The sequence below is a fragment of the Bombina bombina genome, chromosome 5 (assembly GCF_027579735.1).
Source record: "Bombina bombina isolate aBomBom1 chromosome 5, aBomBom1.pri, whole genome shotgun sequence".
Taxonomy (NCBI): domain Eukaryota; kingdom Metazoa; phylum Chordata; class Amphibia; order Anura; family Bombinatoridae; genus Bombina; species Bombina bombina.
The window spans coordinates 978208864-978228642 of record NC_069503.1 but is presented as its reverse complement, the minus strand read 5'-3'; positions in this window follow the sequence as shown (position 1 = coordinate 978228642).

The following is a 19779-nucleotide window of genomic DNA, read 5'->3' as shown; positions in this document are numbered from 1 at the left end:
AAACCTTGCTCTGAGCAGTTACCAAATCTGCCTATTTTGTATGCATACAAACCTTTTCACAACCGGATTCTACTCCAGCAAATCTACTACGGATCTCTGCCTTGCCGTTTCCCATAGCTGACTCCGCTGACGTCATCAATCTCAGACTGCCAGCTGAGTCTCACGCTTCCCTGCTGTACCTCTGAGTCCCCGCGGCTTCTCTTACTAACCGGCATCTAGTTGTGACTGCACTGCTGTGAGGACGCAGCACTCGCTTCCTTCAGAGAACTTGTCACACTGCCAAAAGCCGACATCGTACACGAGTCAGCGTTGCTGAGTGTACGCAACACACGCTTCCCTGCAGTAATCCTGTCAGCTCTGCAAACTCCGTTCAGGTACAAAATCTCTCACCCCCAGAACTGAGTACCATTTGTTATATGTGCCTCTTTTATATATCCTTACTTCGAATCATACTTCAGCCTTTAAACTATTTAATCCTCAGTGTGTATAAACCTTATATTAAGCATTTCAGCAGAGATACTAAAGTGTTTTGCTTTTCAAGAAACTAATCCATAATTATTTACTAATTCAGTTTTATTGCGTATGTCAGCTTAAAACTTCTTTATTCAATTACTTATAGCAAATTCTGCTTAATCCTTTTGCTTCAGTCATCTAAGCTATATGATCTGAACTTAGGATCAAGCTACAAACCTACTGTTTATGAATGTTAGAATTTTGATCATTACACATACATTCAGACACAAGCATACATACACACGTTAATTCCCTAGTTCCCTTTATTTATTTTTAAAGACAGCAGGAGTAGTGTATATAATAATGTTTCAGATATGTGGAGCCATCTGAGGGGCTGGGCTTTATTTCAATATTTCAAGGGGTGTGGTCAAGCATCCTACCATCTTCAAAATTCACCAGCTGTCACTGATATATAGGTATAGATATGTATAGATATATATAGGAATATCTATTTATAAATACATAGAGCATGTTCCACTATGTGCAGCATATTGGAATGTCAACTATTTACAGTAACACACAGTATAACACAGTATAACACTTCTTAATTGTTAAAGGGCTCCAATGCACTTATATACACATATAAATACATAAATACATATATACGCAGTCACACATATAAACATATATACATACATGTATGTACGTATCGCTTTGTTAAAGCTCTTTACCTGCCTTTTTTTCTAACAGCTGAGACTTCATATCTTTAAGCTCTTATACCTTTTTTGTGCAATTTGTTTAAAAAAAATTTTTTTATTAGTGTTACTATGAGTGTAACTGTACTTTGCAATGTATTTTGAATGTGTTTTGTGACACTTTTTTGTTTTGCGAAACTGTTAACCAGAGCTCTGAGGATGCAGTAATCATTCTAGCGTAAATCCAGATTGCGTTTACTATCAACTTGTAATATGAGCACTACATATGACTCGCAACAGTCGAGATAAACCAGATATTGCTTGAGCATAACTGTTTGCGCACTACTCGTAATCTGGCCCTTAATTTACAAAAAAAATAACAAAATCTAACATTACAGAAAAAAAACCTACCAAAAATAAAAAAACACTCTTATGACTATACTAAAACTAAGGCTCCTTAAAAAAAACAAACACCCCAAATTAAAAAAAAACCTTAACTAACACTAAAAGTTACTATAAAAATAGCCCTTAGAAGGTTTTTGTGTAGGGCATTGCCCCCCCCCCAAAAAAAAAGCCTAATCTAAAAAAAAAAAAAAACTAAAAAAAAATAACCCTATCCTAAAAAAAGGTTGTCCTGAAAAGGGCATTTCATTGGGCATTGCTCTGAGAAGGGAATTTGGTAGAGCAGTGCCCTAAAGAAGTTACAGCTCTTTTGCTGCCCCCCCCCAAAAAAAAATGTTGCTCTGAAATGGGCATATGGTAGGGCATTGCCCTAAAGTGATTTTAGCTCTTTTTGCCAAAAAAAATTCAAAAACCTAATCTAAAAAAAATCATATACTAAAAATAACCTAATCTAAAAAAATGGTTGCCCTGAAAAGGACATTTGGTAGGGCATTCCCCTAAAGTGATTTTAGCTCTTTTTGCCAAAACAAAAATAAAAACCCTATTCTTAAAAAATCCTAAACTAAAAAACTTAAAATGGGAAAAAAACTAAGCCCAAAAAAATCCTAACGCTAATCCCCAAAGCTTGTACTCACCAATTTTACTCTCATATTGCTCCTCTTCTTTTTTCATAGTGCCTGCCCTCTGGGGCAGTTCTCTTCATCCTCATGGCGGACCAAGATGGTTATTTTCTTCCATCTTCTGTCTTCCATCTTAAGTCTTCCATCTTCGTCCTTCTTCTTCCATTTTCTTTATACTTCTTCTTCCATTTTCCATCTGATTCTTCCTTTATTCTCATCTTCTTGCAGAGGACCTTTTCATACAGTCACTGCTGCACAGTGAAGCTTGAATGCAAGGTTCTAGGGGTTAATTGGTTAGGGGGTTTATTGCGTTGGGGGTTGTTGCGGTGTAGGGGTTAATAGGTTAGGGGGTGATTAGGTCTTTAGATTATAGCAGATTAAGGGATAATAGTGTAGGTTGCGCTGAGGGTGAGGTGAGTTAATAGTTTATTTTAGTATTAAATTGATATCCAACAATCTGACTCTGACTTCTCTGGACTTAGCATTCAGACGAGAGTGGGCTACATACAGATATGGCTATGGTGGTCTCATAACTTTTGTCACCCTTGACTGCTCTTTTCACTAGGTGTTCTGGTTGCAGCAGACATGACAGACTTGTGTTGAACTGCGTTTACAATAGCAACCTAGACCCTTGCATATATATCCTAAGTCGGACCTAGTAACATCCTTAGCCAACGGAACATCTTCTGTTACGTTTTTAGTATCTTTCTAATTCTGCAGGTCAACATTGATGGCAACATGATTAAAATGCTAGCTATGGTATTTGGTATGCACAAATCTTGTTTATATATTTACTCTGTGCCTGGATAACCCTGGTAATGCTTAAGGGAGCCCAATTTTAGGTAATGCTGTCTCATAGCCATTTATTGCCCCAGATAGCGATCCTTGGGCTTGAAGAATGTGGACCCAGGTCTCTAGGTACTCCATTACTCTTCTTTCAATATAAGTTGCACAACCTTAGCTCATAAAAATTGTGCATAAAGGTAATTAATCTCTTTAAGTCCCTTAAAAGTTTACATAGTAACACTTGTTTGTTGGGTCCATGCTTAAGTTCTAAACACGTGGGTGATTCTGTTTAACCCCTTTTTAATGTTTAATTTCTATTCACCTGCTTAAATGTTTTATGGGACTATAAAATGTTCTATACGCATGTTCTTTTTTTCTCATATATGTAACATAGTAATGTCCTAAACCTGACATGATTGGCCCGGAAAGTCTTAAGCACATTGTGATCTCTCTATACTGTTAAGTTTATACCCTACTGTTCTAAGAGTTCTTAACACATTTATCATTCCCTCTCATGTAGTATATTTCATACATTGGAGACTTTATTACTATATGTTATATGTCTAATTCCAAACATCCTACAGTTTAATGATCTCTAGTGTCCTGTTACTCATTTCACTCCTCTACACTATTATATTTCACCTTTACTAAGGTCTGAGACGGGCTATGCGGACCCTCTACTCAACAGCTTACCTTTCAACTATGCTAGTATCTAGCTTATAGCCTAGCTGATGGCATTGACCTTTCCCTTATCTATATGATGAGTTGTGCTCCTACCTGAGTAATCCAATTCTGACTATGTATATTAAGAGTGAGAAAGAGGGCGCCACATAGCGTGATACTGTTGATACAGATTCAGAAGGCAAGGAATTCAAAAAGGCTTACCGAACAGCTCGGCACCGTTCTGTGACCGGTGCTATCAGGCAGACTAACACTCTCAGTGGTTAGCACACTGGGTGGCCTCGGATGGAATGCAGGCGGGTGGGTCTCAGCGTTCCGTTCCACCGGTCACAGAACGGTGCCGAGCTGTTCGGTAAGCCTTTTTGAATTCCTTGCCTTCTGAATCTGTATCAACAGTATCACGCTATGTGGCGCCCTCTTTCTCACTCTTAATTTTCAGAAATCTTCACGCCGAAGACCAGAGGAGCTTTGCCGCCGACTTCTTTTTGTCTTACACTGGTATTGACTTTCTACCCTATTTCACGGGAGCCATATTGTTTGTGCATAAATTCACATTTCACATTCACCCAGCGCACCCCGCCTTAGGTTCCCCTCGGGGTTCCTTGTTTGACTTCTGACTATGTATAACCTACACCTACTGCAATCCAAATGCAGGTACTAATATACCCTACTTTACCTCACTACACTGTTGACAGAGAGGTATTTGCGGCAAACTATCAATATTGGCCCTGACTATATACAGACCTTCACCTTATCCCTCAATGTGTTATTTACCAGCAGAGTATAGCTGATACACAACTATACTTTGAAGCCTGTCCTTAAATATATTCATGTCATAAGTGAGGCTACGAATGAATATCTCTATTTAACCTGATATATATCTATACTTCAGCCTAGTCCATTGTTCCATTATATATAACTCCCTTCACACTCCCAGATTCTCAACCTCAATAGCATAACTATACACATATGACCATTAGTAAATTAGCATACCACTATCATCCCAGTAGGTTTCCTTACCTCATAGTGAGCACATAACTCAATGAATTCTACAGAGGTTGTCTCTGTTTAACTAAGAAGGGAAGGCAGTACTGGCCCGTTTTGAGATTTGAAATAGGAAGCACACATATTAAGTAATTAGCATTATTTATTACTCTTTAACTTAAGAGTGACTATAATGTGTTTGAGGTTTTTGCACATATACAGTTTTTTTTCTGAAAGGTTAACACCACTGACTTAGATACCTTGCTTTTGTATATTTAAGCTCATTATTCATTATGCAGGCGCATACTTATGAATCTCACTGTATCAATCCCTATACACACGTTTACATTCAGTATGAGAGATCCTTATTTGAGTTATGGTAATTACCGACTTGGTTTAAGGGCCTATATACACTTATATTTCTATGTACCTCCACATAATAAATATTTAAGGTGATGAGTGACAGAACCCACATGAGGGCCCACTCCTAATACTTACACAACTCACACCAGTTTTGTTGTTGCCGGCAGCCGAGGTAGCATTCTACATATGGTGGAAGGAGTGGGATACATTAGTCTTTAGATATGACATAAATATAAAGGGTGTCTGCTGCTCTCCCACATAGCAACATCTCTCCCTGTGCTGGTTCATAGGGGGTATTGGCACTACATCTGTAGACCTGCAGTATGTTGGTCCATCCTGAGTATACACATAACAATTCTTCATTTCTCTCCTTAAAACTGTTAGCCCCCATTTAGAATAGCTCTTATCCGATGTTTCTACATCCAAGAATAGTTATATATTATTAGCTAACAGCTGCTTTTGACAGTAACATAGTTCAGTCCCTACACGTGGTATAGAGCCTCATAAATTGTATCTCCCTATTGCCAGATTTCTGTTGTTATGGGCTTAGCCCATTGTATCCGTAACATGTGATAGACCAACCCTACTTTTATGGTATAAATATTCTTTATGGGTCATATCTTTTTCTTCCCAGTCATGTGAACAAATAACTCTCCCTCCTTGATACCATCCACATATTGGCCATAAAGTGTAGAGTCCCAAGAGTTCTGTTGGATAGACACCCTAACTGACTCCGCTCCCTCCCCCTCCCTTTATTCTCATTTTGCCCGCTGACTATCCCCCCCCCCCTTTTATATATATTTTGAATTTTCATCTCATCATAAGGTCCAGGAGGGGCCTTTCTAGAGACTACCTTATATGTTTTATTTGCCTGTTCATGCGACCCACACATGGTTAGCTCAGTAGTCACCCCAATAAGCTATTATTATTACAAAATGAAGGATTCAGATGCTCAGTCACTTACTATTTCAATAACTATTTTCAATATAACCTGTTCATGTATTTTATATGTTTCTGTGTCTAAAATAGCAACACTTGTGATTATTACCATCTGTTGTAGTGTTTGAAAATCCTCAATAAAAAATAATTTAATAAAAAAAAATTGATATCCAATTGTCATGTATAGTGCATATTATTTTTAGCATTGTATCTAATTAAAAATGTAGTTATTTGTGATTTTGCATTTTATTATTTTAAACATAAATATGTCATTTAAATTATATATTTATGTTTAAAATAATAAAACCAAAAATAACTACAATTTAAATTAGATACCATACTTAAAATAATATGCATTATACATGACAATGCAAATCAATTAAATATTGGATATAAAGGTAGCGACATAGATTCAATGGTTATAATAATTTTTTTTGTATACTTCATTAGTCAGGTAGATTGCAGACAAAACGTAAGTTTAGGCGTTCTGTGGGAATTAGCATCCCAGGGGAGTGTAGCTAAGACATGATGTAGGCCTAGGCGGTAATAGGGAGTTTGCTGGGCATTCCAGGGGAAGTATAGCTAAAGTATGATGTAGGCTTTCTGTGGGAGTTACCCGGGCATTCCAGGGGAAGTAACCTGTACTTGTATTGGAATAAATTGCCAGCTATGCAATATATTCCAATCTCTGAAGTACAGGTTATGAGTAGGGTGTCAACCTTTTTTAGTGTCGATACTTTACAGTGTGAGACAGGTAGTGTAGGTGTAGTTGCAGTACGGTCACACAGGCATTATTTGAAGTGAGCACAATATCCGCGCTGTGTAGGACAAGTGGCAAAGTCGGCAATGTTTTGCTGATGTAGCGCTCCCCATTATATCTTATGGGAGACACATCAGCACTCGCCAGAACTTTCCATGTCCGCCCCCTTTTTTGAATATATCGACAGACTGCGAGGATGACTAAGCCAGAAACGTAGTTTATCGTCAGTCTGTCGATGCTTTGAATAGTGAGGCCTTAAGACATCAACAACTAGTTTTACCTCATTCCTCTCCAATCCACTTGCTCAGAGGCATACTACATTGGTGTTGTGAGAGTGGTCTCCTGAGCTTCTTGAACATGCAATTATTAATTGATGCCTTTCTGCTGTCATGTGATGTTTTGTTTTCTGTAACCGTTATATACTACAATAAAGATATATTTAAAAAAAAAAAAAAACAGTTACCAGGCACTCGTCTAGTGGCCAAATTCCATTAAATTAAGTTTCTCTAACATACAGATAGATTAGAAAAAATAAATCTGCCAAGAGTGCACATGTATTCTGCTACATTATGTGTCCATATTGGTCAAGCCATGCGATGCCTATCGTACACCAATAAAAATCCAATAATCAAACTTTTATGCTGGCATGAAAACAATACGGACGCATGTATCTTTATGTGTAAAGCACATGAAAGTTTATACTTTTTTAATTATTCTGGTTTTTGAATAAAACAATATGTAAATATTCATATAAATATATTAATACGTGCTCCCGTTTATGCTATAGTTATATGCTATTGTTGTTGCAGGGTGCTCTGATGCCATAAAACATGGTTGTCTTGGTTCTATAACAATGCTTACAATGGAGTGCTCTAGTAAGGGATAAAGAACTTTTGAAGTGTGATTTGACGCAATTGTTTCTGAAACAATTAACATGCCTGGAGAAGTGTAGCTTATGCCCTTGTTTATTAAAGGGACACTAAACATTGAAAAAATTACTTTTTATTAAACATCTTAAAAATTACTTTTTATTACACCTTCCAACTTTAACTTATCAATAATATTACCACATTGTAAGGGTTTTCTTTTTTATTGTTCTTCTTCTGACATGCCCCTCGCTCAATTTTTTTCCATTAGCCCTACACCATCGTTTTATTTTTTTTCTATGAATAGGTTGCGCCATTTCTGTTTAAATGATGCGTGCCAATACAGTAGTCAGTAGCGCAAAACTATTAACCAGGCAGCTTGAAGACACAGCAGAGGGATATTATCTGAAAACTTCCCTCAGATATCCAGACCACACCGAGGATAAAAAAAAAAGGCATTCCACAACATCATACTGGCAGCCAGATAATAGAGCTGCATAGATCAGCACACACTGAACCAGGGAAGGAGGCGGGCAATAGAAGATGATTGACATCTAAATTAAAAATGAAAAAAAAAATGAAATCGAAGTGAATAATTTATTTTATTTACAAGAGAATACTTATAATATTAACTTGGAATTGGAATACAAAAGAAAAATATGCTTTAAGAAATTGAAATGTTTACTGGCATTGGGGGGTAGTTATCAACGTGTCTACTTTTCCTGCCTTCGCTGGCCCAATACGCCCGCCTAAGCTCGCCTCACATCGCTGCCGCGGACCAGCAAAAATTTGCCTAAGTTATCAAAAAAGCTGTCAAAAAGCTGCGCACCAAGTACGGGGCGATGAGCAGCAGACTGTGAGAGTTATCACTCATCCGATCTCGCTGCTCTTCGGCTTTTTTACAGCTTTTTTGCTAGCTTGTCACTAAGCACCCACACTAACTAAACTGTTCTACCCCCTATACCGGCGCCCCGGGAGCCTCCCGCAACTAAATAAAGTTACTAACCCCTAAACCGCCACTCCTAGACCCCGCCGCAACTCTTATAAAAGTATTAACCCCTAAACCGCCGCAACTGTTATAAATGTATTAATCCCTAAACCGCCGCTCCCGGACACCGCTGCCACCTACATTATACCTAGTAACCCCTATCCTGCCCCCCCTTTACCGTCGCCCTCTATAATAAAGTTATTAACCCCTATCCTGCTGATCCCACACCTCGCCCGCAACTAAATAAATAGTTTAACCCCTAAACCGCCGCTCCCTGAACCCGCCGCAACCTATATTAAATTTATTAACCCCTATCCTGTCCCCCCTACACCGTCGCCACCTATAATAAATTTATTAACCCCTATCCTGCCCCCCACTACACCGCCGCCACTATAATAAAATTATTAACCCCTAAACCTAAGTCTAACACTAACCCTAACACCCCCTAACTTAAATATTAATTAAATAAATCTAAATAATATTTCTATTATGAACTAAATTAATCCTATTTAAAACTAAATACTTACCTTTAAAATAAACCCTAATATAGCTACAATATAAATAATAATTATATTGTAGCTATCTTAGGATTTATTTTACAGGTAAGTATTTAGTTTTAAATAGGAATAATTTATTAAAGTACAGGGAGTGCAGAATTATTAGGCAAGTTGTATTTTTGAGGATTAATTTTATTATTGAACAACATCCATGTTCTCAATGAACCCAAAAAACTCATTAATATCAAAGCTGAATATTTTTGGAAGTAGTTTTTAGTTTGTTTTTAGTTTTAGCTATTTTAGGGGGATATCTGTGTGTGCAGGTGACTATTACTGTGCATAATTATTAGGCAACTTAACAAAAAACAAATATATACCCATTTCAATTATTTATTTTTACCAGTGAAACCAATATAACATCTCAACATTCACAAATATACATTTCTGACATTCAAAAACAAATCAGTGACCAATATAGCCACCTTTCTTTGCAAGGACACTCAAAAGCCTGCCATCCATAGATTCTGTCAGTGTTTTGATCTGTTCACCATCAACATTGCGTGCAGCAGCAACCACAGCCTCCCAGACACTGTTCAGAGAGGTGTACTGTTTTCCCTCCTTGTAAATCTCACATTTGATGATGGACCACGGGTTCTCAATGGGGTTCAGATCAGGTGAACAAGGAGGCCATGTCATTAGATTTTCTTCTTTTATACCCTTTCTTGCCAGCCACGCTGTGGAGTACTTGGACGCGTGTGATGGAGCATTGTCCTGCATGAAAATCATGTTTTTCTTGAAGGATGCAGACTTCTTCCTGTACCACTGCTTGAAGAAGGTGTCTTCCAGAAACTGGCAGTAGGACTGGGAGTTGAGCTTGACTCCATCCTCAACCCGAAAAGGCCCCACAAGCTCATCTTTGATGATACCAGCCCAAACCAGTACTCCACCTCCACCTTGCTGGCGTCTGAGTCGGACTGGAGCTCTCTGCCCTTTACCAATCCAGCCACGGGCCCATCCATCTGGCCCATCAAGACTCACTCTCATTTCATCAGTCCATAAAACCTTAGAAAAATCAGTCTTGAGATATTTCTTGGCCCAGTCTTGACGTTTCAGCTTGTGTGTCTTGTTCAGTGGTGGTCGTCTTTCAGCCTTTCTTACCTTGGCCATGTCTCTGAGTATTGCACACCTTGTGCTTTTTGGCACTCTAGTGATGTTGCAGCTCTGAAATATGGCCAAACTGGTGGCAAGTGGCATCTTGGCAGCTGCACGCTTGACTTTTCTCAGTTTATGGGCAGTTATTTTGCGCCTTGGTTTTTCCACACACTTCTTGCGACCCTGTTGACTATTTTGAATGAAACGCTTGATTGTTCGATGATCACGCTTCAGAAGCTTTGCAATTTTAAGAGTGCTGCATCCCTCTGCAAGATATCTCACTATTTTTGACTTTTCTGAGCCTGTCAAGTCCTTCTTTTGACCCATTTTGCCAAAGGAAAGGAAGTTGCCTAATAATTATGCACACCTGATATAGGGTGTTGATGTCATTAGACCACACCCCTTCTCATTACAGAGATGCACATCACCTAATATGCTTAATTGGTAGTAGGCTTTCGAGCCTATACAGCTTGGAGTAAGACAACATGCATAAAGAGGATGATGTGGTCAAAATACTCATTTGCCTAATAATTCTGCGCTCCCTGTATAGTGTAGTGTTAGGTGTAATTGTAACTTAGGTTAGTTTTTATTTTACAGGTAAATTTCTCTTTATTTTAGCTAGGTAAGCTATTAAATAGTTAATAACTATTTAATAGCTATTGTACCTAGTTAAAATAAATTTAAATTTGCCTGTAAAATAAAAATAAATCCTAACATAGCTACAATATAATTATTATTTATATTGTAGCTATATTAGGGTTTATTTTAAAGGTAAGTATTTAGTGTTAAATAGGATTAATTTAGTTCATAATAGAAATATTATTTAGATTTATTTAATTAATATTTAGGGTTAGTGTTAGACTTAGGTTTAGGGGTTAATACATTTATTACAGTGGCGGCGGTGTAGTGGGGGGCAGGATAGGGGTTAATAAATGTATTATAGGTGGCGACGGTGTAGGGGGGGCAGATTAGGGGTTAATAAATTTAATATAGGTTGCGGCAGGGTCCGGGAGCGGCGGTTTAGGGGTAAACTATTTATTTAGCTGCGGCGAGGTGTGGGATCGGCAGGATAGGGTTTAATAACTTTATTATAGAGGGCGGCGGTATAGGGGGGGCAGGATAGGGGTTTCTAGGTATAATGTATGTGGTGGTGGGCTCCGGGAGCGGCGGTTTAGGGGTTAATACATTTATTATAGTTGCGATGGGCTCCGGGAGCGGCGGTTTAGGGATTAATATGTATAGAGTAGCTTGCGGTGGGCTCCGGGAGCGGCGGTTTAGGGGGTAATAACTTTATTTAGTTGCGGCGGTGTAGGGGGGACAGATTAGTGGTGTTTAGACTCGGGGTACATGTTAGGGTGTTAGGTGTAGACAGCTCCCATAGGAATCAATGGGATGTCTGGCAGCAGCGAACCTGAACTTTCGCTATGGTCAGACTCCCATTGATTCCTATGGGATCCGCCGCCTCCAGGGTGGCGGTTTGAAAACCAGGTACGCTGGGCCGTAAAAGTGCCGAGCGTACCTGCTAGTTTTTTGATAACTAGCAAAAGTAGTCAGATTGTGCCGCACTTGTGTGCGGAACATCTGGAATGACGTAAGAATCGATCTGTGTCGGACTGAAAAGGCGGATCGAAGTTTACGTCACAAAATTCTACTTTTGCCGGTCTCTAGCCTTTGATAACTAAGGCGAATCAGCCTCGCCACAAATACGATGCAGAATTCCAGCGTATTTGAGGTTGACGGCTTGATAACGAAAGCTAAAACACAACAAAAATATATTCTGATAAACATTGCATTTTTGTAGTCTTCTATTTATTGCAGCAGTTTGAACTTGAATGACATTTTACACAGATGAGAACACATGATTAATGAATTGGTATCTGAAACTATGTAAAATAATGTACAATATCTCCAAAACCAAACCAGCACAAATGTTCATTTTTGAGGCAAAGATCAGCACAAATATATATATATATATATATATATTTATATGATTTAATTACAATGCATTGAAAGTGGGCAGAGATTGAGGTCACATGGGTTAAAATATAATATGCAATATTTCAGAAATGAAACTGGCACAAGCGTTCATTTTTGGCAGCACAAATCAGCACAAGCGTAGAACAAATGAATAGTATATATTCTTTAATACATTTAATTACATAGGGGGACGTTGACAGAGATTGAGGTCAAACAAACCAAACCAGCACAAATCTTTGATTTGCATCACAAATCAGCAAAAATGTATCGGAAACTAATGGTGTATTTTTTACAATTTAATTGCATGGGGTGGAAAGTGAGTGGAGATTGAGGCCATATGGGCTAAAATATAATGTACTATATCTCCAAAATGAAACCAACACAAATGTTTTTGCAGCAAAAATCAGCACAAGCGTAGCAAACGTATGGTGTGATTTGAATTTAATTACATTTAATTACATGAGGTGGAAAGTATAATGTGCAATATCTCTGAAACAAAACCAGCACCAAGATTAATTTTGCTGCACAAATCAGCACAAATGTAGTACAAACAAAAAGTATATTTGTATTCACAATTTAATTACATGGGGTGCCAACATCACACAGCTTATGAAAATTGCATCATTTTAGTTACAAAATGTAACTACTAGTAAATTCATTGCAATATACAGGTTCATTTATTCAACTCTGTTGCAAAATAGTTTTGATTTCAAACATTTCCTAAAATGAACTAGGCATTCTATAGAATGCATAGAAATGCATAAAGATGATTTTTTTCCATCCATAAGTTTTAGGTATTCTATAGAATGCCTAAATTTCACACTTTGCCAGTAACATATACATAAATACAAACATACAGGGCTCTATTTTTAACTCTGCAGGCAAAAGTTCCCAGCTAGGGAACCTGGCTGACCACATTCATGGAGAACACGTAGCATTAGCTGCCCATATTTATGCTATAAATAATATTCTTTCCTATTTCAGTAGTGCACCCACAATTTGTGTATTGACACAATAAATATTATAGAACCTCTGCATAATTTTAAAATAGTAGTTACCAACTTTGGCCCAGATTACAAGTGGAACGCTATTTATAGTGTAGGCTGTGCTATCAATATCACTGGACCGTGCTAAATTTGATATTACAAGTCCATGGTAAATTAAAATAGCAAGTGAAGGTTTAGAGCGACTAACATCCCTTTAGGGCACACTATACTTTTAATGGATATCGCATCTGCGCTAAACATTGCTCATATTAAAGAAACACTGAACCCATTTTTTTTTTCCTTCATGATTCAGATAGAGCATGTAATTTTAAGCAACTTTCTAATTTACTCCTATTATCAATTTTTCTTCATTCTCTAATGAATAAGTAAGTTGCTTAAAATTGCATGCTCTATCTGAATCATGAAAGAAAAAATTTGGGTTTAGTATCCCTTTAAGTTGAAAGTCATGGGTTTCTCAAGCGCAACCCAAAATAGCACTAGTGGTAAAGTATTAGGGGTGGGCTAGAATAAAAATTTCACAAAATACTAGTAAAACATATTAAAATAAAGTATTACACTATATATGCATATTTAATAGAAAACCTTGTATGTGGCTTGATTCATGCGTCCTTCACAAAGATAAAGTTGCCCAATCCCAGCCTTGCTATAGCACCCACAGATCTGAACCTATCCTCCACCAAATTTCAAAGTGGGTGCGAGACACCATGGCTTTTAGGCCTCTCCAGGTCTCCATCTAACCATTACGACCAGTTGTTGGGCAAAGCTAAAAATTGGACTAATCAGAGAAGATGACCAGTAATAGGGCAGATTTATTTTTGTGAAGGGCAAATGAATCAAGCCACGTACATCCTGGAAGAAACCATACTTCCTTCTGCTCTGACAATGTTCCCCAACTCTGAGGATTGTTTTTTCCAGGAGGAAAATGCTCCATGCCAGACAGCCAGGTCAATCAAGTAGAAGATGGATGGTCACAAGCTATCAAACAAACATAAGCTGCTTGAGTGGAGTGGCATAAAGTCACCCGCAGCAATGTGAAAGACTAGTAGAGAGCATGCCAAGATGCATGATAGCTGTGATTGAAAATCTGTGTTATTCCACCAAATACTGATTTCTGAACTCATGTTAAGATGAAACATTAGTATAGTGTTGTATAAACTGAATATGAATTTGTTTTCTTTGCATTATTTAAGGTCTGAAAACACTGTGTTTTTTTATTTTATTTTGACCAATTGTAATTTTCTGCAAATATATGTTCCAAATTACATTTTTATTTTGAATTTTGGGAGAAATGTTGTCAATAATTTTCCCTATGGGATTTGCATCCTGATTTCTCTGGGGTTAACTGCCTGGTCCTCTGGGGAATGTGCAGCTGCCTGTTAGTGCTATTGAACACCCAGGGCTGTGCATTTTGCAGGGTCATAGGATGTGTACCCGTTCCAGTTTGAGAGTGCAGTCCATTCCTGTGTTTTGTATTTGTCTAGGGAGATTGCATAAGGTTTGATTAAGAGCATGCATTGTTTGACTATATTAGGGACCCAGGAAGGGAAAGACCTTGACGTGGTTCCTGGGCTTGACCCATTTCGCGAGATGTAACTAACTCTACAAGTTTTGCTTTAAACCTTTTAAAGGGACACTGAACCCAAATTTTTTTTCTTCATGATTCAGATAGAGCATGCAATTTTAAGCAACTTTCTAGTTTACTCCTATTATCATTTTTTCTTCGTTCTCTTGCTATCTTTATTTGAAAAATAAGGCATCTACGCTCTTTTTTGGTTCAGTACTGTGGACAGCACGTTTTTATTGGTGGATTAATTTATCCACCAATCAGCAAGGACAACCCAGGTTGTTCACCAAAAATGGGCCAGCATCTAAACTTACATTCTTGCATTTCAAATAAAGATAGCAAGAGAACGAAGAAAATTTGATAATAGGAGTAAATTAGAAAGTTGCTTAAAATTTCATGTTCTATCTGAATCACAGAAGAAAAAATGTGTGTTCAGTGTCCCTTTAATCTTTGCCGTTTACTTGCAAGTGAGTGCCAGTCTTCCTCTGTGTGTTGTATGTATATACTTCAAATATATATGTTCTTTATATTTATATATATAAGGGCAATGTATCAGTTTAATAGTGCTGTGAGTTATATCATTTGCAAAAGATAATACAAATAAAACTTGAATCTGTTTAGTTGTTAAAGGTCTATTAACTTTTCAACACCAAATTAATAAACAAAATTAGTTTTTTTTTCAAAGATTTCAATTAGAAAATAATCAGCACTAAATAATAATTAAAAAGCATTTCAAATAAATAGTCTACATTCCTAAAATAACTGATTAAAGGGACATGAAACCCAAAACAATTGTTTTCATTATTCAGATAGAGAATACAATTAAAAAAAAGTTTCCAATTTACTCTATTATCAAATGTGCTTCATTCTCATGTTATTCTTTGTGGAAGAGATAACAAAGTAGGTAGAGTGCACGTGCTTCAACCACCACATGACAGGAAATATTGCTGCCATCTTGTGCTCTTGCTAACATATTGTTGCAAAACTGTTGCCAAATAGTGCTGCAGAAAAGTGCACATTGCTGAGCTCACACCCCTGCTTTTCAACAAAAGATAGTGAATTGGAAATGATTCATGTTTTGTACTTTTCACTGTAAAAATCCGGTAAACTAGCAATCATGGCCAATCATGAGAAAACAGACAATTCTATTGACAGTTAAGACCAGGTTACGGGAATTATCTAACAAAGGCATTTGCAACTATATAAGGTCAACCAGAATTTATTAGTTCACCTGATTAATCGAGAAGAATAAAGATTTTAAATAAATGCAAGAAGCAAATTATAAATAGACCTAGCAAGGGAACAGCATGGAGTCTGTTTTGTCACAGAAAATTCATGACATCATAACCCGAGTAAATACTTCTGCAGCCTAGCCCCCCCCCCCCCCCTGATCTAAAACAACCAATTAAGTGAGAATACAGCTTGTCAATCACCCCTAGTCAGATCCATCCAGCATAATTTAACTCTGCCACCTCTGAGGTGAAAAGAGTGGTTCAAAAACAGCAAATTTACAGCCATTGTATCTTAAGTTACTGTTTGTAAACTTGCATAACGAAGCCTACACTGCAAGGGTTCCTCAGTTTATAGATGAAAAATGCTTTAATTTCACTTTAACGCTTATATTAGAATAGATATGTAATTTCTGAATTATATAAAGGCACATTATTATTATTAATCGGCTAGATTACAAGTTATGGCGTTATGGCTGCTCGCTAATTTCGTGTACGTTATTTTCATCGTTCACCTTTCATAGCGCTGCTATAACAGGTTTTGAAAAACCCGGGTTGCACAGGTGATATGGTGGCGTTGAGCTCCATGCTTCACCCAAATACAAGCGCTGCTTTGACGTGCTCATGCACGATTTTCCCATAGACATCAATGGGGAGAGCCAGCAAAAAAAAGTCTAACACCTGCGATTGTGGAAACAAAAGCTCCGTAACGCAGCCCCATTAATGTCTATGGGGAAAGAAAAAGTTACGTTTAAACCTAGAACCCTAACATAAAAACCACATCTAAATACCCCTAATCTGCCACCCCCGATATCACTGCAACCTACATTACAGTTATTAACCCCTAATCTGCCACCCTCGACATTGCCGGCACCTAAATAAAACTATTAACCCCTAATCTGCCACCCCTAACATTGCTGCCACCTACATTACAGTTATTAACCCCTAATATGCCGCCCCCGACATCGCCGCAACCTACATAATGTTATTAACCCCTAATCTGCCGCCCTTAACATCGCCACCACCTAAATAAAACTATTAACCCCTAATCTGCCGTTCCCGATATCGCCGCCACCTACATTTCAGTTATTAACCCCTAATCTGCCTCCCCCAATGTCGCCGCCACTATACTAAAGTTATTAACCCCTAAACCTCTGGCCTCCAACATCACTAACACTAAATAAATATATTAACCCCTAAACCTAGCCCTAACGTAACCCTAAGCATAACCCTAACACCCCCTAAAAAATATAATTAAAATAAATCTGAATAAAACTTACAATTATTACCTAAATAATTTATATTTAAAACTAAATACTTACCTGTAAAATAAAACCTAAAAACTAATAGTTACATTGTAGCTATCTTAGGTTTTATTTTTATTAAACAGGTAAGTTTGTATTTATTTTAACTAGGTAGACTAGTTAGTAAATAGTTATTAACTATTTACTAGCTACCTAATTAAAATAAATACAAATTTACCTGTAAAATAAAACCTAACCTGCCTTACACTAAAACCTAACATTACAATAACATAAAATAAATTTTATTATTAAAATACAATTATCTAAATTACAAAAAAATAAACACTAAATTACACAAAATAAAAAACGAAATTATCAAAAATAAAAACGAATTACTCCTAATCTAATAGCCCTATCAAAATAAAAAAGTCCCCCCCCCCCAATAAAAAGAGCCCTAGCCTACACTAAACTGCCAATGGCCCTAAAAAGGGCATTTTGTGGGGCATTGCCCCAAAGAAATCAGCTCTTTTACCTGTAAAAAAAAATACAAACAACCCCCCCAACAGTAAAACCCACCACCCACCCAACCAAACCCTCCAAAAAAAAACTATCTAAATAAACCTAAGCTAACCATTGCCCTGAAAAAGGGCATTTGGATGGGCATTGTCCTTAAAAGGGCATTTAGCTCTTTTACATTGCCCAAACCCTAAGCTAAAAATAAAACCTACCCAATAAACCCTTAAAAAACCTAACACTAACCCCCGACGATCCACTTACAGTTTTCGAAGACCGGACATCCATCCTCATCCAGGCGGCAGAAGTCCTCATCGAAGCCGGCAGAAGTCTTCATCCAAGTGGGCAAAAGTTCTCCTCGAAGCTGGCAGAAGTCTTCATCCAAGCGGCAGAAGTCTTCATTCAGACGGCATCTTCTATCTTCATCCATCTTGCAGGGAGCGGGTCCATCTTCAAGACATCTGGCACGCAGCATCCTCTTCTTCTGATCATCGCTGGAAAATGAAGCTCCCTTTAAGTGACGTCATCCAAGATGGTGTCCCTTACATTCTGATTGGCTGATAGAACTCTATCAGCCAATAGGTATTAAAGGGGGGAAATCCTATTGACTGATCCAATCAGCCAATAATATTGAGCTTTAATCCTATTGGCTGATTGAAATAGCTAATAGAATGCGAGCTCAATCCTATTGGCTGATTACGGGATTGGTTGGGTGGGTGGTAGGTTTTACTGTTGGGGGGTTGTTTGTATTTTTTTTTACAGGTAAAAGAGCTGATTTCTTTGGGGCAATGCCCCGCAAAAGGCCCTTATAAGGGCCATTGGCAGTTTAGTGTAGGCTAGGGTTTTTTTTATTTTGTGGGGATTTTTTATTTTGTGTAATTTAGTGTTTATTTTTTTTGTAATTTAGATAATTGTATATTAATAATTAAATTGATTTTATTTTATTGTAATGTTCACTAACTAGTCTACCTAGTTAAAATAAATACAAACTTACCTGTGAAATAGAAATAAAACCCAAGATAGCTACAATATAACTATTAGTTATTTTGTAGCTATCTTAGGTTTTATTTCACAGGTAAGTATGTATTTAGTTTGAAATAGGAATTATTTAGGTAATAATTGTAATTTTTATTTAAATTTAGTTTAATTATTTTTAAGTTAGGGGTGTTAGGGTTAAGGTTAGACTTAGGGTTACGTTAGGGTTATGCTTAGGGTTACTTTAGGGTTAGGTTTTAGGGGTTAATATATTTATGTAGTGATATGAGAGGCCAGAGGTTTAGGGGTTAATGGTTTAATTTAGTATATTTCATTGAGGGGGGCTTGCAGATTAGTGGTTAATAGGTTTATTATAGCGGCGGTGTGGGCGGACGGCAGATTAGGGGTTAATAATATTTAAATAGTGTTTGCGATGCGGGAGCGCAGCAGTTTAGGGGTTAATAGGTTTATTATAGCGGAGACAATGTCGGGGAGCGGCAGAATAGGGGTTAATACATTTTAATAGTGGCGGTGATGTCCGGAGCTGCAGATTAGGGGTTAATAATTTTATTTTAGTGTTTGTGATGAGGGAGGGCTTTGGTTTAGGGGTTAATAGGTATTTTATGGGTGTTAGTGACAGTTTAGTTATGAGTTTTATGCTACAGCTTTGTAACGTAAAACTCATACCTACTGACTTTAGATGGCGGTACAGATCTTGTCATTTTAGGCTGTACCGCTCACTTTTTGGCCTCCCAGGCAAACTCGTAATACCGGCGCTATGGAAGTACCATTGAAAAAGGTGTTTTTTAAAAGTGCGGTACTGACGTTGCGTGACGGCCAAAAAGGTGTACGGTACACCTATACCTGCAAGACTTGTAATAGCGGCGTTAGGGAAAAAGTAGCATTATGGGCCATAATGATGCTTTTTGAGTCATAACGCAAAATTCGTAATCTAGCTGATTAATCAGTTATTTGTAGAGTGCCAGGAGGTTCCACAGGGCTAAAGACATGGGTCTAATAGGCAAGGTGACTGTTATGAGAGACAAAGGGATAGAGGGCCCTACCGAGAGTTTCATTGTTGTAA